Source organism: Zonotrichia albicollis, chromosome 27 (genome assembly GCF_047830755.1).
Source record: "Zonotrichia albicollis isolate bZonAlb1 chromosome 27, bZonAlb1.hap1, whole genome shotgun sequence".
In the NCBI taxonomy this organism is placed as follows: domain Eukaryota; kingdom Metazoa; phylum Chordata; class Aves; order Passeriformes; family Passerellidae; genus Zonotrichia; species Zonotrichia albicollis.
In genome coordinates, this window is record NC_133845.1 from 3,103,004 (window position 1) to 3,124,832 (window position 21,829).

At 39.9% G+C, this 21,829-nt stretch overlaps 2 long non-coding RNA genes across 8 annotated transcripts in view; one reads left to right on the forward strand and one right to left on the reverse strand.

Annotated features, from left to right (window-relative positions):
* LOC102072446 (uncharacterized) overlaps positions 1-17,312 on the reverse strand; it is a 35,289-nt gene extending 17,977 nt beyond the window's left edge. Inside the window, exon 1 of one of the 7 annotated variants that reach the window (XR_012583864.1) lies at positions 16,916-17,312. This is a non-coding gene — a long non-coding RNA (uncharacterized LOC102072446). Of the gene's footprint in view, positions 1-4; positions 1,272-16,915 lie in introns of those variants that run through there. The other 6 variants (XR_012583868.1, XR_012583869.1, XR_012583863.1 and 3 more) reach the window with 6 other exon arrangements.
* LOC113460520 (uncharacterized) lies at positions 151-18,785 on the forward strand. Its single transcript, XR_003382387.2, has 3 exons — positions 151-281; positions 15,715-15,812; positions 18,349-18,785. It is a non-coding gene; the product is annotated as an uncharacterized LOC113460520 (long non-coding RNA).
* Positions 18,786-21,829: the final 3,044 nt, after the last annotated feature.

The window sequence follows — 21,829 nt, forward strand, 5'->3', positions numbered from 1 at the left end:
CTACCTGCCTCCGAGTCACCGCTCATTTTCTGTGGCAGGTGAAGTTATCTCACAGCACACAGAGCGGGTTTTATTCCACAATTGCATTCCTTTATGCCTTCAAATTGCTCGCCACAGAGCAGGCTGTAATTCTCCTCTGGTGTAAAGCTCATCAGGACAAAACAGAGAGATGGGAGCTGGCACTGAGGGTTCTGGTCAGCTGTTCCTTTCTGCAGGAATCACAGGAGCAGGCAGCGCTGAGGAGGATCCTAACACTTGTGGGATGAATAACCTGTCAGTAGGTGAGGCTTTCTCTCTTGTCACATTAATTAGCAGTCATCTCCTTCCTTTAAACATAATCCTTCCAACACTCCCAGCCTTATTTATTTATTATTTTTTTTTCCCTGCAGTTGGGTGTTCTCCCTCCAGGCTCGGGGCTGGCGTCAGTAGATGGCACTGTGACATTCACTCTCCCAGCTCCCTTTTTTTGTTCAGCCCACGAGCAGAGCTTTTGAGTTTTTTACTAAATTTTTTTGTCTGTGTGTGTGTATTATAATTAGTTTTTGTTTATGCAAGGTTCTGGAGTCCTTCGGGAGCAAACTGTGGAAGCAGGGAGATAATTTGCTTTCCTGCTCTCTGATTGAGGTCAGTTCTTGAGCCAGGAGCAGTCTCTGGGTACCAGCCACTGAGGTGATGCTGAGATTCCTACAGGAAGGGATTATCCTGCAGATTATTCCTCCGTGCTCGCTCCGAGGCTGGCACCCCAGGGCAATCAAAGTGGGCACGCAGGGGCAGTGCCCTGCAGCAGCTCAGCCCCCTGTGCCCAGCTCTTTGTGCCTCCTGGCAGCAGATCCGTGCCGCTGTCCTTGGGACAGGACTCTGTGCTCCAAAGAAATGCACAGACAAATATAAACCCATCCTTTGGTCGAATTCCTAATGCTGGGAACCCACGCGACAAATCCAGCAAGCCCAAAATCTGATTATTTGCAGGGATCTAGGCTGGGGTTAGCCCAACACATCCAAAACCTGTGGAATGTCAAGGCAAAAAGGACTCAAAAAAGGGAATAAAATTCAGTGCCAAAATATGAAATGAAAAGCCTCCCAATTGGCTTAGTCTGCACCATCAGTGTCAGATGCCTCAAGTTATTTGCTTTCTTTTTGGAGGGAGAAAATAACAAACATTGTTATGTTTTATCCGTGCTTAACTTAAGGTTCTTGATCTGATGGTACCTGGAAACCTCAGTGAAGGCACAAAGCCCTGTTGAGCTAAGTGCTTTTCAAATAGGAGATAGTAAATTGATTTAGATGAAGATGTTATCAATTGATTTCACAAAAACCCTTCTCTTTTTTTTTTTTTTTTTTTTTTTTAAGAGCGGAATATTTACCAAGTTTTTTACTAAAGCATCTTTAAAATTTTCTTGCGTTTTCCCCTCTGTTTTGAGCAGCAAGTTCACCCCTCCCTTTCAAATTCTGGTGATGATTTAGCAATGAGCAACATTTCATAGATGCAAAAAGACAGCAGCAAATGAGGGAAAGGAGAATGATAAAAAATTTACCCCAAAAAAAAAGAGAAGTGTTAGCATAAACATCTCTTGTAAATATAAACACATGGCCATGGATTCAGTCACACACAAGCACAGAGTGCATCTCAGTGTACAAAATGTCCTTTTGACCTCCTGGGATGAAGTGTCCTCAGCAAGAATTACAATTATCATCAAAGGTTGATTAGCAAGTGTCAGATTGACAAGGAGTCATCAGCAAATATAAATATAGGTCCTGGAAGGAATAGAAAGCCTTTGTGGGAGCTGATAGTGTCTTCCAGCACTGAACCTTGATGTTCTACTGCTCCATGACTTTATTTTTACTCCAAGGATGTCAGAGAGAGGAGAACAGCTCAGTGGGATTTAATATCTGCTGTAAAACATATTCCTCAGAGTGTGACTGACCAGTTGTAACACCCCTGAGACAAGGACAACTCAGGGAAAAAAAGTTGTGAGTTACCCCAGGGAGGATTTTTGGCATCGGAGACCCCCAAAATGTAGCAGGGGAATCATTTTCCTTTTAATGTGCTTACAGCTAAAGGATTGGCTTGCATTCAGCTAATAGAAGTGTTAGTGCTCCGAGCCTGCATGCCTGGCATTCCTGCAGTAATACAATTCTGTATTAAAATCTATTCCAGTTGCTTGATTTATGAAAATGGTGCTGCACTCGTACCCAGCTCATTGGATCAAAAAGGGGGGGTGGAAAGCAAAAAAAAAAAAAAAAAGAGAATTTTTAAACAGAAAGAAAAAGCAAGAGAAAAAGAGAGGACACACTGTTGTTCCTATCTCAGAAGTGGAGCTTTAGTCCTTATAAAAGTTGCCTGTATCCAAAATGTGACAATTTTATTTCAGAAGGTGATGACGTTTTAAGAATTTGTTGCAACTTGTGGACAAAGCCGCGGTTGATTCCCTCTCCAGCATTCCCTGGATTTTGTAATATGTCAATACATCATGTTAATGCAAGTTTTTAAAAAAGGGGAAGAGAAAGCAAAAGCTCCCTTCCTTTTTAAGTATGAGTAATCTATCCAAATCCTACTGAGACACACAAAGGAACGCCGGCAATTTTCCCTTTCATAAAATGCGGACTTTCTTTAAATACTTCCTCCCTACATTTTCAAAGCGGGGCTGTATGAAATGAAGGGGAAATGACACCCTTCCCCATTGAAAAGGAGATTATGTAAAACTGCCTGGAGAAGCCAGCCGTGTTAATGCAAATACAAGTATGATCTTATTCATAAGTTGCCATTGTGCTGGCAGAACATGCCTCGGCTCCGTGTGTCCACCTCCAGCTCTGGGTGAAGAGGAAAACCCTTTTCTTTCAGGAGCTGCGCTGCCCCCGGTTTGCAAATAAATATGAAACCCCAAAGATCACTTTAAAGGAGTGGAGGGCTCGGTTTGCCATTGTGCTGAGCACTCGATGGCACTTGAAGTTAATGAGAGCAGCCAGCAGCCCTGACAATGAGGCAGAGAGAGGATTTTGTGTGCCCAAAGGTGCTGGGGACGCTCAGGGCTCCTTCCCTGCTCCTGTGCTGGCAGCCAGAGCACTGAGGGACAGCCCGGCCCTAGGAAGGGTTTGGGAAAATCAAACCCATTGATTGCACTGGACAAAGCACTGAGTGGGGCCAGCCTCACCCTAGGAAGGGTTTGGGAAAGTCAAACCCCACAGATTGCATTGGGGACAGCATTGAGTGGGCAACTCAGCCCTAGGAACGGTTTGGAAAAGTCAACCCCACTGATTGCATTGGGCACAGCACTGAGTGGGGATAGCCTGGCTCCAGGAAGGGTTTGGGAAAGTCAAACCCCACTGATTGCATTGGGGACAGCATTGAGTGGGCAACTCAGCCCTAGGAACGGTTTGGAAAAGTCAACCCCACTGGTTGCATTGGGTACAGCACTGAGTGGGGAAAGCCTCACCCTAGGAAGGGTTTGAAAAAGTCAAATCCACTGATTGTGTTGGGCAAAGCACTGAGTGGGGTTTGAAATAGAAAACCCCACTGATTGCGTTGGAAAAGCACTGAGTGGGGCCAGCCTGGCTCTAGGAAGGGCTGGAAAAACTCAACCCCACTGATTGCATGGGACAAAACACTGAGTGGGGCTGCCCAGCCCTAGGAAGGGTTTGGGAAAGTCAAACCCCACACATTGCATTGGGCACAGCACTGAGTGGGGATAGCCTGGCTCTAGGAAGGGCTGGAAAAACTCAACCCCACTGATTACTTTGGGCACAGCACGGAGTGGGGTTTGAAAATGTCAAACCCCACAGATTGCACTGGACAAAGCACTGAGTGGGGCAACCTGGTCCTAAGAAGGGTTTGGAAAACTCAACCCTACAGATTGGACAGCCCAGCCCTTGGAAGGGTTTGGAAAAGTCAAACCTACTGATTGTGTTGGGCAAAGCACTGAGTGGGGTTTGAAAAAGTCAAACCCCTCTGATTGCACTGGACAAAGCACTGAGTGGGGATAGCAGGGCCCCAGGAATGGTTTGAAAAAGTCAAACCCATTGATTGCATTGGGGACAGCATTGAGTGGGGCTGCCCAGCCCTAGGAAAGGTTTGGAAAAGTCAAACCCCCAGATTTCATTGACACAGCCCCTCCTCGTGCAGCTGCAAAGTGCAGGTGATTCCCAGCCTCTCCCAATACCCTCAGCTGCAGGATACCCTGCATTGGTGCCTTAGGAAAAAGATTAAAATCATGGACTCATTGATGTTGGACAAACCTCTGAGATCACCAAGCCCAGCCTTAATTCATATCCTAGGCCAGGAATGTGGGATGAAACAATAAATTCAGTCCAGACCAAATGCAAGACCAAGTGATGCCTCAGAGGAAAACAAAGAAGGAAAAGCTCTCATTGCAAAGCTCTGAAGCCCAATCAAAGCTGTGGTTGAAAAATCCAAGATATAGGTACTTGAGTTTGGCCCTTTGGAAGGAAAGAATATTGCATGGAATAAAGGAAGGTGGGATGCCCTCAGCCACCAAAAGGACAATAAACAGAACATGGTTGGCGGAGCTGCACTACTGCAAACAGACCCAGAACGTGACCCTGCCTTGCCCAAAGTGCCCCTTGAGGCATTTTACCCCTCTGTGTGAACCAAAAAAGCCAATCCTGGTGCATTTTTAAATTTACTTCACATGGGAGCTGAGCCTCCTTCTCCTGTCCCCACTTTCCACTCCTCTCTGCTTCCCATGGAAAATTTGTGCGGTGTGAGGAAGCCCAAGGCCTTGGCTGTGTGTATTTAACTTTGGGCTGCTAAACGAGGGCTAATTAATCTTCATTATGAGTGGCTTTTGAAATGGATGCCTCCACTGAGCGCCCTTCCTGTGCAGCCCCAGTCCAGAGGAGTTTCTGGCGCAGCCTGGAGGACCCTGGGGTCTTCTCATAGCAAAGGCTGCTCAGTATTTGATGGAGAAATGATTAAATAACTCTTCCTACCCCATTCCAGTTGTGTATGGCAGCTGGCACCAGTCAAACTGTATTTATTTGTTTGCTGGCTAAAGGTGGAAAATGACCAGGCTAACCCAAAAAAATCCGCATTTTTAAATTATCCGTATTTCTTCGAAGCAGAAAAGTTTGATTCCACCAAAAGTTTCATTCCCTTATTTTAAAATAAAAGAAATATGAGATCATTTGGTAGGAAAAAAAATCTACCTGTTTTAACTCCTCGGGGATTAGTTTTGGTAATAAATAACCAAAACTTGAGGTATTAGTTTAAATAAATGGGGTTTTTTAAAATAATATATATAAAAAAAAAAAAAAAACGGAATTTGCTGTTTGCATCCCAGCAATCTGAGTTAGTTTTAAGAAAACATTTAAACTAAAGGTTTTCTAAGCTACAAGAAACCAAAATTTAATGTATTTTAGCAGTGGCAGTGCAAAGACCTTCAGATCCTGCTTGGTTCAGCAGCCAGAGCCCAAACCCAACCCTGTGGTTGAAGGTTTGGCCTTTTATAAATATTTAAAACATCACAAACCCCAAATGGTGGAAATTCTGATTTCCAGACTTTTAATTACTTTGCTTTTTAGCTCCGTTTCCATTGGATAGAAGCACATTAGATCATTGCCCAAAATCTTTATCTGAGGGGCCACATTTCCAAATGTTTCTCCACTACAAACATGCCATGCTTCAACACCCCAAAAAAAGAGGTGATGTGAGGAGAAACCAACCAAATTCAGGGATTTGCTCTTTTTTATTTACTATTTTGACAGAATCAAGGGAGGGAAAAAGAAAGTTAACTTCCTCTCCTCCTCCTCCTCCCAAGCCAGTTTCATTCTTTAATCTCTCCAAAGAATTATTAAATCTTTTAAAAGATCAAACACCGGGATCCTTCACAAAGGTTGTCACAATGAATTCATTTGCAGAGCTTTCATCCCTCCCTCCCCACTGGGCTGAAATAATGTTGAGTATTTTTCCCTGTCTCCCTGGCTTGCTGCAAAGATCCAGAGGTTGCTGCAAGGACTCCATTTCCCACTTTTTTTAATCCCACCTGGCACTGAAATATCCCCAGGAATTAAAAAAAAAATGCAGGTGGTGGGACCTTGATGTGGGTGTACTGTCCAAAAATGAGCTCAGAAAAGGAGATTTTTCAAAAAGAGATTGGTGACAGTGCAGGGCAGGGAAAGGGAAGAGCAGAAAAAGGGAGGAGAATCCCCAAAAAGGGAGCATAAACCCCAAAACCAAAGGGTAACCCCAAAAAGGGAAAGGGATCCCCAAAAAGGGAAGGGGATCCCCAAAAACAAAGGTTAATCCCCAAAAAGGGAAGGGGATCCCCAAAAAGGGAGCATAAACCCCAAAACCAAAGGGTAATCCCCAAAAACTGAGGGCAATCCCCAAAATTTCCATTTTTTTTAGGAGTGCTGCTCTTGGTTCAAGAGAGCAGATCTGATTTTATTGCTTGGTAGCCCAATTAGAACCAATCAGGGCTGCGCAGAAAATCAAATTTCTTTGGCTTAATTGGAGATATCTCAATTAAGAAACACACACGGCACAAAACACAACCAAACACCACAGATTTCTGGAAGTAACCATGAAAATCCAATAAAAAAATCCACAGATTTCTAGAAATTACTACAAAAATCCAAGAAACAAATCCAATAAAAAATCCACAGATTTCTAGAAATAACTAAAAAAATCCAATTAAAAGTCCATAGATTTCTAGAATTACTACAAAAATCCAAGAAAAAATTCCACAGATTTCTGGAAATAACTACAAAAATCCAAGAAAAAATCCACAGATTTCTGGAAATACCCACAAAATTCCAAGAAAAGGAACAACCTTGTTTTCTAATAACCACACCAACAAATTCATTCACTGCTGGCTTGATTATTGTTAAATTGCCACTTTAACAATGCTTATTAATAATTTCATGAGGCCATTTCATGGAAATCTTGATTTCTTGTGTCTCTACCCTTAGAAAACATTGATTTTATCACGACCCCAGAGGCTTTGCTTCCCCAGAGGTGAATTTGCTCAGGAACTGCACCTCAATTGGGAGATTAAAAGTGATTTTTTTCCTAAATTTTTCAACTGATAGCGAAGAATGGAAATGTGAGAGGCAACAGCTCCCACAAAATCCTGGAGTCACAGAAACACTGCTTGGGAATCAATCTCCTTTGGCTGCTAAGTCAATTTTTCAGTCAAAATTTAGAACACAACATGATAATTTTATGATGATAATGATAATTTTTTACTGATTTTCTACAGGACCCAGAGCAGGAGGATCAGAAAACCCAACCAGGTGATTTTTCCAGCCAAACCGTGGAAATTGAGCTTTTCCCCAGCTCCTTTCCTGCCCAGACCCCAGCGCTCTGCTCTCCCTGTCCCACAGTTGGATGGGGATGGGGTTTGGCGGTTTTTTCCCTGGATTTTTGCTGCTTTTCCCTGGATTTTTTACTATTTTTCCCTGGATTTTTTGCTGTTTTTCCTGGGATTTTTTGCTGTTTTTCCCTGGATTTTTTACTGTTTTTCCCTGGATTTTTTGCTGTTTTTCCCTGGATTTTTTGCTGCTTTTCCCTGGATTTTTGCTGTTTTTCCCTGGATTTTTTGCTGTTTTTCCCTGGATTTTTTGCTGCTTTTCCCTGGATTTTTTGCTGTTTTCCCCGGGATTTTTTGCTGCTTTTCCCTGGATTTTTTACTGTTTTTCCCGGGATTTTTTGCTGCTTTTCCCTGGATTTTTTGCTGCTTTTCCCTGGATTTTTTACTGTTTTTCCCTGGATTTTTTGCTGCTTTTCCCTGGATTTTTTACTGTTTTTCCCGGGATTTTTTGCTGCTTTTCCCTGGATTTTTTACTGTTTTTCCCTGGATTTTTTGCTGTTTTTCCCTGGATTTTTTGCTGTTTTTCCCGGGATTTTTTGCTGGTTTTCCCTGGATTTTTGCAGCTCCCAGCAGCTGTGGGCACTGTTTGCTGCCCACCATCTGCCCAGGCTGGATCTGCTCCCTCTCACGCTGAGCCTGAGCAAAGACCTCGCTCCAAGCTGGGGAAATTTGGCATTTCCAGCCCAGGGACCTTGGGAGGACAAACAGCTCCTGGTTGTGTCCGTGCAGGTCCAATCTCAAAGCCAACAGACAAAAGTTTCTGATTTTTTAAAATTTTTTTACAGCCTTGCTTCAGCTGAAGGTAAATAAAGAAGTTTTTGAGGTGTGTTGTGCTCACAGGGAGCTCAGATCTTGTTGTTTGTCATCCACATCCCCCTGCTTCCCTGGCATTTCCAATTGCATTCAAAATATATTAAAAAAATAATTCAATATATCCAAAATATCCTTTTTTTTGCTGAATTTTCACTTGGAAAAAAATAATCACCAAGGGCAAGAGCTGAATTATAGCATTGGGACACATAAGAATTAATATTATAGGACATTATATTATTATATAAGAATGCATTATATGGCATTATATTATTATATAAGAATGCATTATATGACATTATATTATTGAATATTGAATATATATACTCAGTATTGAATATATATACTCAGTATTGAATATATATATTGAATATATATATTCAATATATATATTCAATATATATATTGAATATATATATTCAATATATATATATTGAATATAAGACGTTATATTATTTAATATAAGAATTCATTATTAGACATATTACTGAGTATTGAATATATATTGAGTATAAGACACTATATTATTATATAAGAATTCATTATACGACATTATATTATTTAATATTGGATATATATATTCAATATTAAATATATATTGACTATAAGGCATTATTATGTAATATGAGAATTCATTATAAAACATGAAATTATTATAGATAATATTGAATATTTAAATTGAACATGAGAAATTAAATTATTATATAAGAATTCATTATATTACTGAATATTGGATATATATTCAATGCTGGATACATATTGACATAAGATATTATATTATTATATAAGAACTCATAAGACATATTATTGAATATTGGATATATATATTCAATATTCAATATATATTGAATATAAAACATTATTATATGAAATGAGAATTCATTATAAGACATACTATTGAATATTGGACATATATTCAATATTGAATATTTATGCATTCAATATTGAATATATATTGAATATAAGACATTATTATATAAGAACTCATTATAAGACATATTATTCAATATATATATATTGAATACTGAAGGAGATACCCAATCTAAAGCAGGAAGGAAGTGAACCAATCAAAGGTGGCAACAATAAAAATTGGAGAAAAGTGAAATGTTGGTGTTTTAAGGAAAGTTAAGGTGAATAAAACTCCCATTTCTTTTTAAAGAGCAATGAGAAGTTTTTCCCTCACAGGAAGATGAGCATGGATCTCATCATCACTTTTAAAACTCTTTAACTTTTGATTTTTGATTTTGGGAGCTGGAAGAGCTTTGAAAGCAGCAGAAGTTGAGGGAGCTCTGAGTTCAGCTCCAAACTCATCCTCACGGAGCCCCAGCCAGCCAAAGGAGCCTTGGGACTGATTTCCCTCCCTGCTCAAGCATCCCCAGAATTTGGGACCCTGACAGAAATCAGCTGCAGGCATCCAGAAAATTGGATGTGATGCTGCAGAACTGGAACTTCAGGTTGCAATTCCCATCCCTTTAAGGGCTGGTTCCAATTTTGTTAAATTAATTTTAGCACTTTTTTTGTCTCTCCCTTTTTTTTTTCGCCCTTCCTAATCCTGGTGCTGTAATGAGGCTGGGATGGGATATTTATGGATTATGTAATATGTGCTGATATTTGAGGTTTCATACATTATCTGGCCAGGATTAAGGTTAATTAAGAGACTGCAAAAAGAGGAAAGAAAGGAAAGCGATGAGAATTTAAATGCCTTTAAAAAAAAAAAAATAATCACATTTTCACTGCTACATCCCACCCTCAATTCTGATTAAACAGCGATTTTACTATTGATGAACGGTGGAATTAAAGCCTAGAGATTGCTGCGCCCTCCTTGCAGACAAAGGGGAAAAAATTAAATAAATTAGGAAAGTTCTTTTCCCTGCCCTTCCCAGGTGCAGGCAGCAGCTGCAAACCCGATGCCACAAAATCCAGGCCAGCTTTGCCTCCTGCAAGGTGCAGAATCGCCATCCATCACCCAGGCTGGCAGCCTGGGCAGGGCTGAGGCTCTGCAGGTACCCAGACCTCATCCAGAACTGCCTGGGGGAGCAGCCAGCTGCTCCAGAGGGGCAAACCCAGCCCTTCCCAGCTGAAAATCCCCGTGCTTCAACCCCTGAATGGACTCAAATGGTCCAGGATCAATAAATCTGATGGATTGGTACCAGTTTTCCTGGCTGTGCTCAGATTGGACCAATCCTACAGGAATTATTAACAACAACAAGGTGATAAAATCACTATTTTTGGGGAAAAAGCACCCCCAGAGAGGTGGGTGCTGACCCCAAAACCTGACACAGTGACCTCTCCATCTGAAAATTCCAGTGTTTCAATCCCAAAATTGACTCAAATGGTCCAAGACCAAGAAATTTGATGTATTGGTACCAATTTCCCTGGCTGTGCTCAGACTGGACCAATCCTACAGGAATTTTTAACAACAACAAGGTGATAAAATCACAATTTTTGGGGGAAAAGCACTCACAGAGAGGTAGAAGGTGACCCCAAAACCTGACACGGTGACCTCTCCATCTGAAAATTCCAGTTTCAATCCCAGAATTGACTCAAACAGTCCAGGACCAAGAAATTTGATGTATTGGTGCCAATTTCCCTGGCTGTGCTCAGACTGGACCAATCCTACAGGAATTAGGAATTATCATCATCACCAACAACAAGGCGATAAAATCACTCTTTTTGGGAAAAAGAACCACTCAGAGAGAGGTGAGTGGTGACCCCAAAACCTGACACAGTGACGTCTCCATCTGAAAATTAAAATGCGTCAATCCCAGAATTTCCCAGTTTCCCTGGCTGTGCTCAGACCGGACCAGTCCTACAGGAATTAGGAATTATCATCATCACCAACAACAAGGTGATAAAATCGCTATTTTTGGGGAATAAATTCCCCCAGAAAGATGGGTGGTCACCCCAAAACCCGGCACAGTGACGCCATGGATGGAACACCCACCCTGAGCTTCATCTTCACCCATCCTGACCCTTAAACAGCCTTTAAAAAAACCCCTAAAATCATGGATTAACCTTGGAAAAGATGCCTAAAAATCAAGTCCAACCACATCCACACATTTTTAACCCTTCCAGTGCTGGTGACTCCACCACCCCCATTCCAATGCTTCCCAACCCTTACCATGAAAATATTTACAAATACCCTAAAACCTAATATCCTAATACGTCATAATATCCTAATATTTGTCCTAATATCTGCTCTAAACCTCTCCTGGGAGTTTTCCAGGCAAAGTTTTCCATGCTGTGGGTGCCAGGATGGAATTCAGGAGATGGGGAAAGGTGAATTTTGCCCAGGCCAGGGAAGGAGCAGCATCCTGGGCTCTGCTCCTGCTCTCTGGGTGTTTTATTATTTCCAGGGGCTGCTTAATGCAAAATGCAAAAAGCTGTCCCAAATCCATGCATTTATTGTTAATGGCACTTGAAGTCAAAAGCAGCCTGATTCATTTAGTGGGGAATAATCATTTAGTGTATTAGCTAATCTATTTATCAATATCAAGTCAATTATTGCGAGGCATGGAGAGGGGCTGGTAATTACACAATGTAAACAGAAAGGATGGGCTGGGGGAGTAATTCTATTTACTCATCATTCCAAATATTGGAAAACAGTGGCTGCAGAGCACAGGGCCCACCTTAAAGAAACAGGAGCATAAAATTCTCTCCAAATGAGGATTTTTGATCAATATTTTAACTATTAAAATATTTAGATTTGTGGCATTTTTTTTTAAATATTACTGCCTGTGTGAGTATTAAAAAAAATAAGAAGCAGCTATAAATATCAACTAGAATTCTGAATATCCCATAGTTTACATCCTTGAATTCAAAATTCATCCCCATTTCTATAATCTAGAATAGAAATTATCCCCAGATATTTTCATCTGCGTGTTCACGAGGATGACCAAGCAAAACTCATCTTTGTGCAGAAGCAGAGATAAAACCACCAAAATAATGCATGGGTAGGCTAAAAATTCACAAGAATATCGATTATAATTGCCATCAGCCAAGTGAAGAAGTAGAATAAATCTAATCAGATTTCATGATTCTTTTAATTTAATCATTTATATTTAAGAATTTCCCTTAGAGTTGTGGTGTGAAATATTTGTTGTGTTGCAAAAAATTAAGTGTCAGTAATTGCTGCAGTCTCTGAAGGGCCCTGCCCTTGATATTTGGACACAGAATAAACCCAATAAAATTTTGGTATTTCCATATTTTAAGTCCCAATCCACCAAACTGAGCAGTGTTGCAGGCTTGGTTTGGATTTTTTTTTTTTTAATATCTGAATCCGATAATTTCACTTCTTAATCCAGTCCCACGTCTACCTTCCTGACAGCTATTTACAGAGTAAATCAATATATGATAAATGAATATATATATGATTTATTTCATCAGTATTTACCAATATTAACAAATAATTTATTTAATCAATATTAAAGCTCCCAAGAAGTGCAATTTTCTGATTTCCAATAATTTGTAGCATCGTATTGAGCCTTCCAAATTCCAAACAGAGAGGGAATTTGGCCTTCACCTTTTAAAAAGTGATCTGCAGTAAGAACAGCCCAACATTAGAGTGCACTCAATTTTTAATGGAGTTATAACAAAAAAACCCAATCTATTCATAATTTTTATGGCTTCAGCACTCCAATTTCTCTTGCCTCCTCCTCCCTTGCCATACATAATAAATAACTATGGAGAATAATAAAATATATCATATTTATTGTATATAAAATATAAATAATATATATAAGCATAAAATATATTATATATTATATATTATATATTATATATTATATATTATATATTATATATTATATATTATATATTATATATTATATATTATATATTATATGTTACATGTTACATGTTACATGTTACATGTTACATGTTATATGTTATATATAAATAATATATGTAAGCATAAAATATATAATCTATATTATATATAAAATACAAATAATATATATAATCAATGTCACAGACTATGTGATGCCACAGATTAATTTGGCTTGGTGGATATAATCAAATAATCAAAACAGTCACCAAGCCACCTGAATAAATCAATAAATAATTGATTTAATCAATTAAAATCAATATTTGATTTAATCAAATCAAATACTGGGACAAATCTTTGTCACCTAATATTGGGACAAACCATAACTGGCTAATCCTCGAATAATGTGAGGATCTGACTCTTGCATTGTTATTTTTTTCCTTTCTGGTTGGTTTTTTTAATTGAAAAAAAAACAAATTTGGGGGTAAATCTGCACAGAACAGCATTTTACACATGGTGAAACAGCAAGGGCAGCTTTGGCACAAAGTTCCTAAATCCCTGCACCCTTATTTTTTAAAAAAAAAGAAAAATTAAAGTTGGTAAAATCTTGAAAAAAACCCAATTTTCTCTTTCTATCTCAGCATCATCCAGAGGTAGAAAGGGGAAAATTTCACAGCAGGCAGAGAAATCACCTCAAAATTGAAGTGGGAATGAACCAGTGGCTCCTGTCACCCCTGCAACCCAAATGTCACCAGAACAAATTTCCAGCAATTCCAGAACACAACTGAGGGCGCCAAGGGATGAACCTTGAAGATTTAATTTCATTATTTTAACTTTGCCCTTTACAATGGTCACAAAAGTGGAATTGAGGGGATTTTCAAAGAAAGAAAAAAAAAATGAGATTCTGTGCAAAAAAAAAAATGGTGGGAAAAAAGAGATTTTTTTTTACCTCAAATCTCCCTTAAATCTTCATCGTCCTCCTGGCAGGGCTGAGGTGAAATAATCCAAAAATCCCAATTCATGGGGGGATTTAATCAAAAATTCCCAATTCATGGGGGGATTTCATCCAAAAGTCCCAATCCATGGGGGAATTTCATCCAAAAATGCCAGTCCATGGGGGAATTCATGCAAAAACCCAATCCATGGGGGGATTTTATAAAAAAATCCCAATGCACAGCGGGATTTAATCAAAAATCCCAATCCATGAGGGGATTTCATCCTAAAATCCCAAACCATGTGGGGTTTTTGTCAAAAATCCCGATCCATGTGGGGTTTTTGTCAAAAATAACGATCCATGTGGGGATTCCATCCAAAACCCCCAAACCATGTGGGGTTTTTGTCAAAAATCCCAATCCGTGTGGGGAATTTAATCCAGAAATGCCAATCCATGTGGGGATTTCATAAAAAATCCCAATCCACGTCAGGAATTCATCAAAAATCCCAATCCATGGGGTTTTTTTTTCTCAAAAATTCTAATCCTTGTGGGGATTTCATCCAAAAATCCCAATCCATGTGGGGTTTTTCTCAAAAATCCCAATCTATGGGGGGATTTCATCAAAAATCCCAGTCCCTGTGGGGATGTCATGCAGAAATCCCAATCCACAGGAGGATTTAACCCAAAAATCCCAATCCATGTGGGAATTTCATCCAAAAATCCCAATCCATGTGGGAATTTCATCCAAAAATCCCAATCCATGTGGGGTTTTTCTCAAAAATCCCAATCCATGTGGAGATTTAATTAAAAAAATCAGAGAGCAGGAGGTGTTGAAATGCCCGAGTCTGCCCCTCCTGCACGGAGGGGAAATGGTGGGGTTAAGAAAATAAAGTTCTCTCCCAGCAAGGCAGGCCCATAATGAACACAGCATTATTATGCAGGAGGCCTCTCGAGACAGGGCCTAAAAAATTCCACTGAAAAAGGAAACACCTGTTGGAATATTAACCAGGGCAAAGTCAGGCAAGGAGAAAGAGGAGAGGTGGCCAAGAGGTTGGAAAATCCAGGAGGAAATGTTGGACGGGTTTTTCTTTGTTTTTTTTTAAAAGTGTGACATTGGTAATAATTGAGTTTTTTAGCACAGAAAACTGCCTTTTCTTGATGCAAGGATCTAGAGGTGACAGAAAAGGCAAAAAAAGCCAATATTGAGCAAATTTTCTTGGTTTTTAAGAGCAGAATTTTGTTGGGCAGCCTTAAATTAATAACAATCAGGTACCTCCAGAAGCTGATGGGTTCCAGATTTTGGAAACTTCTTATAGCTCCTGTTTAGGAAAGAATAAAAAATAATGGTATTAAATAAAAAATATTATGAAATATTTTAAAGAAAAATTTTAAAATCTATTTTGGCCAGGGAATTTTCCTATTGAGCTGAGCTCACCATCAGGGTTTTGCAAGTGTGCAAAGATTTAATGTAAAGAATAAATTCCATTTTGCTTTTGCGCAATCTCCACATTCCTTGGAGAATTCCAGCATCTTCCCTTCCCCATGGCACAGTGAGTGAGAGCAGAGAGCCCTGCGTCACCCTGGGCAAGGAGAATTTCACTGTGGGAAACACTCACAAAGAAAAGAGAATTTAGAAAGGCTCAGCACAGTTTTGACCCTAAGGCTGAACCCTAAAAAATAAAGAAAATAAAAAAATTAAAATTAAAAAATCACACAGTTCTGATCCCAAGGCTGCACCCTAAAAGTAAAATAAAAAACCCCACTGTGACCTGTGTTGCACATCCCACTGGCAGGGCTGTAAAACCCCAAAATGTAAATAATTTAGGAGTTTTTTTTGTTTGTTTTTCTGGGTTTTTTTGGTTTTTTTTCCCCTTTAGGAAGGTGAGCAAAACTCCTATTTTGCAATAACTGGAAGATGTATCATCAGCCAGCCCTGTCTTCGGCTGAACACCCAATTCAGGAGGATTTAACCCAGGTTTGAGAGCACTATAAAGCAAATGAGCACTTATACCATGCTAGGAAACATGATCCTTACTTGTAGTGCACTTGTAAGCATTTTATTTTTTTCCCCTCCAATACTTTCATTTTAAAGGGAATAACCTTTCTTTCCCTATAATCGCTCAAACCTCTTGTAAAAGTCCCTGCAGAGCATGAAAATGAGGAGTTGCAAAGGTTGAAATTCGAGAGATTGAGGAGGGGCTGAGCTGGAGAGCTGCAGACACGGAGGGAAGGCTGGGATGCAAAACCTGAGCTTGGGATGCCCAATCCCAGAATTTCAGCTACAGAAATACAGAAAATAATCACAGAAAAATGAGGTTGGAAGAGACCTCTAAGATCATTGAGTCCGACCTATGCCCTGAAACCTCAACTATAGCACCCCGTGCCATGGCCAGTCTGTTTTAAACACATCCAGAGATGGCGATTCTACCACCTACCTGGGAAGAGCATCATCATTATTATTATTATTATTATTATTATTATTATTATTAGTATTATTAGTATTATTAGTATTATTAGTATTATTATTATTATGCTTTGTGCTTTATTATTCTTTCACTGAAAAATTTCTTCCCCCTATCCAACCTACACCTTCCCCAATCACAAAAGATGCAAAGCACAAAGCTCCTCCAGCCGGGCAGCCATTTGAAGGAGGAGGAGGAGAAGAGAAAGGAGAAGGGGGGAAAAGAAATAAATAAAATTAAAAAATAAAAAAATAAATAAATCTCAGTCAGTGATCTTACAAGGATCAGCTTAGCAAAAAATAAAACCACAACTCCACCACACCCAGGATGTCTGAGCGGCCGGATCGATTCTGCACAGACACAAGGAATGAGCACAGGCAGCCCCAGCCCTGCTGACAGCAAGAAAATTACAAATCCTCTGCGAGGTCCCACGCTCCAAAAGAACTTTGGAGCTGCTGTTACCTAACAATTGCTACGGGTTTGTTGTTGGTACCGATAAAAATCAAAATAAACCCCCCCTCCCACCGGTTCTGCTCTCCAAGAAACCACCCCCTGCCCGAGGTATTTTACACCCGGCTCATCCCGTTAATAATGAGCTTGGCTTTATCCTGATTACCTGGAAAGCACATCAGAGCCAGCCCGGGAATCCTTAACCCTTCCCACGCCGCCTCCAGCCCCAGCCTGCCCATGGCTTTTCCCCTTCAGGGTTCTTTTCTCCCTGGAAAATCTCGGTGGATGCTCCAGAACACGCCAGGATGGTTTTTCTGCTGTTTTCACATTGCCAGGGAGAATTTTAACAGGCACGTTGTGCTCAGGAGAGAGCAGGAGTGGGGATGAAGGGGAGAGGCACCAACAGCAAGGGCAGCCCCAAAAGTGGTTTTAACACATCCTTAAATATCAAAATATATCCCTGGCCATGGCAGCAGGTTGGAAATCGATGATTTTTGAGGTGCCTTCCATCCCGAACCAGTGTGGGATTCTGTGATCACAAAATTCCTCTCAGCCTTTCTGTGACAATACCTTTTCTCCTCCTGGGATTAATTTATTTATTCATTCAGGAATCACCTCCCCACCATGTATTTATCAGGAATACACCCAGAAAGGGTGGGGAATTATCTCAACTGCTGCCTACAAGTCTCTGTTTTCGCATTAAAAAAAGCCCAAACATGGATAAAACACAATTTTATGTTTCTCTAAGTAGTTGAAATCACTAAAACTTCAATTGGAGGTTGTATGGGAAAAATCAACAACAAAAAAAAGAAAATTAAGAATCCTCTGCAAGGTACCACACTCCAAAAGAAGGAGGTGCTATTACATAACAATTGCAATGGGTTTATTATTGGTACCAATAATAATAAAAATAAATTTGACACGGGCAAGACAGCGGCTTGGTGGCATTTCCATAGCCCCACATCCATCTCAGACTCTCCCATCCAGATTTAAAATAGGAATCTGAACTTTGCAAAGCAAACCTTTGGATGGTGGAACCATCCAGAGCCTTTTAAAACCCAGAACACTCAACGTGAACTTGAACCTGGCAGGGAGGAAGAGTCGTGCACAGCCAGAGCGTAATTTTAGAAAAATCCAAAATACCTTGGCAAATTGAAATTTAGCCAGGACATGAGCACAGCTCGCTGCAAGGGAGCTGTGGGCTCTCAAAGGAGGCCCAGATCTTTCCCTTTCTGCAAAATACAGAGAGCCAGACCTTTAGATTCCCCATTCCATGGTGAGAAAGCAGGAGAGGAACAAGAAAATCACGTGGCTCGGCTGAGGAACGCTGTGTTCTTCTCCATGTGACTAAAAGCAAATTATTTAGTCACTTGGTGACTGTTTTCTCCATCTGTGGAAGGGAATAATATTGAATGCTCACTTTGCCCACACAGCATTACTAAAACCCCTTTAAAAGGTGCATTTTTGAGCGTGGCAGCACCATCAGGAGCTTCCTCCTGCCCAGACCTTCATGCAGAGCAACACCTTTGGAAGAGTCAGGGGTTCCTTTCCCCAGCTTTGGCAAATTTGCGTTACGGGTTAATTAATTTTTATTTCCAGAATGCCACAGGAAAAGGCACTGCAGAGATGGAAAGTCATTTTTACAGCGCTGAGATGAGGCCAAGGGAAACAGATTTGGATCAGAACATGGAAAGCTCTGAGCTTGGATCTCTCATAATGGTAATTAATGAATGAGACTGCAAACATTTGTTTTTCGGGCCAAACTATATTACCTTGATATGAAATGCCTGAAATTGTTTCAAAGCACAATATTTAAGTTGTAAATCTGTCAGTGCACCCCAAAAAACGTTTTAATTTAATCGCTTGAGTTGTGCTGGGCACTGGGCTCTTCCTGCACAGGTTTTACTGTTAAAATTTCAATAAAGGCACTTGGAGGTGAGAACCTGAGATCGATAATTTACAACCCAGCACAAGGCAGTGCTGAGCCCAAATCCTGGCTGTGAGTGACACCTGAAGCCACCAAACCTCACCTGAGGCTGCGGAAAAGGAAGGAAAAAGGGATGGAAAAAGGGAAGGGAAAAAGGGAAGGGAAAAAGGGAAGGGAAAAAAGGGAAGGGAAAAAGGGAAGGAAAAAGGGAAGGGAAAAGGGAAGGGAAAAAGGGAAGGAAAAAAGGGAAGGAAAAAAGGGAAGGGAAAAAGGGAAGGGAAAAAAGGGAAGGGAAAAAGGGAAGGAAAAAGGGAAGGAAAAAGGGAAGGGAAAAAAGGGAAGGGAAAAAAGGGAAGGGAAAAAGGGAAGGGAAAAAGGGAAGGGAAAAGGGAGGGAAAAAGGGAAAGGAAAAAGGGAAGGGGAAAAAGGGAAGGGGAAAAAGGGAAGGGGAAAAAGGGAAGGGGAAAAAGGGAAGGGGAAAAGGGAAGGGAAAAAGGGAAGGGAAAAAGGGAAGGGAAAAAAGGGAAGGGAAAAAAGGGAAGGGAAAAAAGGGAAGGGAAAAAGGGAAGGGAAAAAAGGGAAGGGAAAAAGGGAAGGGAAAAGGGAAGGAAAAAGGGAAGGGAAAAGGGAGGGAAAAAGGGAAGGAAAAAGGGAAGGGAAAAAGGGAATGGAAAAGGGAAGGGAAAAGGGAAGGAAAAAGGGAAGGAAAAAGGGAAGGAAAAAAAGGGAAGGAAAAAAAGGGAAGGGAAAAAAGGGAAGGGGAAAAAGGGAAGGGAAAAAGGGAAGGAAAAAGGGAAGGGAAAAAAGGGAAGGGAAAAGGGAAGGGAAAAAGGGAAAGGGAAATAGGGAAGGAAAAAAGGGAATGGAAAAGGGAAGGAAAAAAGGGAATGGAAAAGGGAAGGGAAAAGGGAAGGGAAGGTGCAGCCCCACATTCCTCCTCACAGCAAAAAGCAAGGCACAAACCTTCCCAAGAATATTCTTATCTCGTTTGCTGTGTTTGTGCAAAAGCAGAATGCAAAATGGAGATTGTTTACCCAAAATGATGTTTTGGTTCCTTGGCCTGTCAGGGCCAGGTGTGTGTGTATGAGGATTGTTGGGTGATAATCACGAGATTCTGGGCACTTGAGTCCGGGCAAATTCAGTTTTAGATGTAATGTGATATAGTGCAATATATTATACAGAAAGTGCACATATATATTATATATCTATAGTATAGAATAATACAGTGTAATAAAGTAATTAATAGTTTTAGATGTAATGTGATATAGTGTAATATAGTATACATATAGTATTCATATATAGCATATATCTATAGAATAGAATAATACACTATAATAAAGTAATTAATAGTTTTAGATGCAATGTGATGTTTAGATGATATGGAATGTTATATTAGTTTTAGGTATAATGTGATATAGTGTAATATAGTATATGTATAGTATTCATATATACTATATAATAATACAGTATAATAAAGTAATTAACAGTTTAAGATGTGATGTAGTGTAATATAGTATACATAAAGTATACATATATAGTATATATCTATAGTATAGTAAATAGTATAATAAAGTAAATAATATACTAAGTAATTCATTATTTAAATAAAAGTAATTATTAGAATAAAAGTAAATAACAAAATAATATAATAAATTAAATATCATAATAAATAAATAAATATAGTATACTATAGTAAATAGTATAATAAAGTAATTAATTTGCATATTCTTATAGTATATATTTACTATAGTATATATTTACTATAGTATATATTTACTATAGTAAATAGTATAATAAGGTAAATAATATAATAATATAAATTATTATTAATTAATTATTAAAATAAAAGTAAATAATAAAATAATATAATAAAGTTAATAGTATAATAAATAAATATACTATAGTAAACAGTATAATAAAGTAATTAATTAGCATATAAGTATAGTGAATAGCATAATAAAGTAATTAATTACTGTATTAGTATAGTAAATAGTATAATAAAGTAATTAATTATCCACCCCAACCAACAACCTGAGTGCTCAGGTGCCCTTGGGGCAGGTGAGGGAGGATCCAGCACCAACCTGGCCATTGTTGGTGAGCACCTGACAGACAGCACTTGGCAACTGCAGTCAAGGGAAAGAAACCCCAAAATCCAAAAAACTGGAAGCCTGTGACTGTTCTGTAGCATATTTCATGTTCTGCGTGCGGCAGAGGCGTATACCAGTCCTGGAAAATTCTTGCTTTGAATTAGCAAAGAAATCCTTGTAAAGGCCACACCTGGTTATCACGGTGGATTTGGGGAGCTCAGTGGCACGGGAGGTTTCAAAAGGAATTTTAAGTGCACGTACATGAATAAATAGAAGAAAGGCCCACCTGAGCTGGCAAACACAAGGACTCAGGTCACAGAAGTCAATGCCACGCTCTGGAGAGCTGTGAAGGCGTTGCTGGTATTTTTCACCAGCTTCCAGCCCTGAGCTGATGCTCAGAGTTCTAGAAAAGGACCTTGAACCAAACACAGCACAGCTGATTTTATACACAAACCCTTTGGAGCTTTCATCCAGCTCCTGTAAAGCTTAGAACTGAACCTGGGTTAAATCCAACCCCCCTAAATCCTGACTCAACTTTGCCCTTCCCCTTTCTCCTCCCCTTTTTCTATCACACTGGGCTTGATTTCAAAAATGCAAACACCTCAATCTTTTATTCTTTTTGAAGGGGGAAGGTGGGTCCAGAGTGAGAAACAAACCTTAAATAAATGAACCTTGGTGCTGAGAGAGCCAAGATCAATGACAGGAATTTGATTTCATTTTCCATACCCTTCAAACACTGCACAGCACCATCCAGGCCTGCCTTGGAGCCATCCAAAAGTCAAACTCTGACCTCAGGAATCCCCAGGAATCCTCAGGAATCCTCAGCTTCTGCCATGGAATCAGAACCCTGATCCCTTAAACCCCTTCCCCTCTCCCATGGATAGGATGGAGGATCACTAATAGGGCTGTGCTGTAATTAGTCATTAAGCCCCATATCCCATTAAGAGCTGCCAGCAGCAGATGCCAAGGGCAGGGTGGGAGAGGAGCCTCAGGGCACATTGATATTGATGTTGATATCCCCCAATATTCCCCTCTGGCTCTCAGTGACAAGGAAATGCCTCCAAGG